The sequence below is a fragment of the Ranitomeya variabilis genome, chromosome 3 (assembly GCF_051348905.1).
Source record: "Ranitomeya variabilis isolate aRanVar5 chromosome 3, aRanVar5.hap1, whole genome shotgun sequence".
NCBI classification, from domain to species: domain Eukaryota; kingdom Metazoa; phylum Chordata; class Amphibia; order Anura; family Dendrobatidae; genus Ranitomeya; species Ranitomeya variabilis.
This window is the reverse complement of record NC_135234.1, coordinates 492,119,890-492,121,548: the sequence shown is the minus strand read 5'-3', so window position 1 is coordinate 492,121,548 and position 1,659 is coordinate 492,119,890. Positions and strand designations below refer to the sequence as shown.

Genomic DNA, 1,659 nt, shown 5'->3' with positions numbered 1-1,659 from the left:
TAGAAAAAATACAAATATTTACAATTAGATATGTACAAAAACAGGTGCACATACATACATCAAGAAATATACACTAATGTACAATATTTACAACTGGGATGTTCATGTACAGAGAAATATCTCTGTATAACCTAGTAGCTAGATGTCATAGAATAATATACCTAGGAGAAGAGGTATTGGGACATCTATATTCATAGAGATAGGTCCAAGGAAATGCATGTCATGGTATTGGTGCAATCTAGTATGAATAAGGCAATTCGGTGGCCTACCTACTATATGAAGAGTCTATCTTGGTCTGAAAAAATGGTGTTGTAGAACAATGGAATGTTGTCTCCTGTTGGAAAACAAGGGGGGGGGAAAGGGCATAAATATGTGGATATCCCAGGGGTTAAACATGATTATGTGGTAACGTGAGGGGGTTACTGAGACCTACCCTGACAATTGAGTTGATCGTCATCTATCATGGGATATTCTTTGCCTCATGGGGCAAAATATATGCAATGGTTAATATGGATGAGGATGGCACACCTGTACCTGTGGAAAAATATGTTGATAGAGTCACACTGAAAAATAGGGGTAAACTATATAGTGTGTCCTATAGGGTATGGTAAGAACCTACCCTGGTGGTGTGTGTGGAGACTTCTGTGTCAAAGGATGTGGAGTCCAGTGGGCGTATTGCTATACTGCCCAGCGTTTGTCCGACAGTGGCTGTGGAAATTGGTAATGTTATGTTAATAACTATGAGAAATATATTAGGCTGGCGGTAATGTGGGTATACTTATCTTTGTGGTAGTGACCTACGTCCATAGGTGGCGCAGCGGTGTGCGGCTGACACTCCCGTGTCTGAGCTGTGACTGGCGCTGGGTGCCTGTGCGCGCTTCTAGTCATAGAGCGCTGCGAGGTCATGTGACCGGAAGTCATGGAAACGCTGGCGCTTGCGCTGTGTGGTTAGTCATAGTGTGTGGCCGGCAACGTTTGTGTGTTGCCATGGGGATCGAGTGGGGAAGCCGGCGCCTGCGCAATTGTGCCCAGCAGTGAACTAAGTTGAACGGCAGCTGGAGAGGAAAAGGGGGGGGCGGGAAGAAAGGTGGGAGGGGAGGGCAATGTCCTGGACACATAACAAATGTATATAAGGTGGACACATCGATATGCATAGAATTTGACCAGATATCGGTCATGCAGAGAACCATTGGAGTTGCCAAAACACAGGATATGTGTGGGAATGTATACTGTCATGGATTTATACTGTGTTAGCACATCAGAGTAATTTTCAAACGCATCTGTTTAAAGCATATATACTGTTGACAAATATTATAACTAAGTAGGAGTCCAAACCATACGAGGAAAAAGATAAAGAAAAAGAAAAAAAGGGAGAAAAGAAAGGAAACTTAGATAGACTCTATATAGTGGTAGGGGATCTTACCGACTCCACCGGGGGGATTGCCGAGTGGATGCGTGCGATAATTCAGTGGGTCTAGAGAGAGAAATGCATTATATTAGCCAGTCTATTTCTCGATTGAGACCTCTTGGGCTGAGTGTGTCCAACGTGTATATCCAGTAAGTTTCACGCTGTTTTAATAGTTGGGTGTGATTCCCACCCCGCCTTGGTCTGGGGACTTTTTCAAGAACCTGGAATCGTAATTGGGATATGTTGTGCCT

General features: G+C 43.8%; 1 long non-coding RNA gene across 1 annotated transcript; it reads right to left on the bottom strand.

Annotated features, from left to right (window-relative positions):
• Nucleotides 1–277: 277 nt before the first annotated feature.
• LOC143818336 (uncharacterized) lies at nt 278–884 on the bottom strand. Its single transcript, XR_013224475.1, has 4 exons — nt 802–884; nt 620–708; nt 434–534; nt 278–334 (listed from the first exon to the last, which is right to left on the bottom strand). It is a non-coding gene; the product is annotated as an uncharacterized LOC143818336 (long non-coding RNA).
• Between the last annotated feature and the right edge of the window lie 775 nt (nt 885–1,659).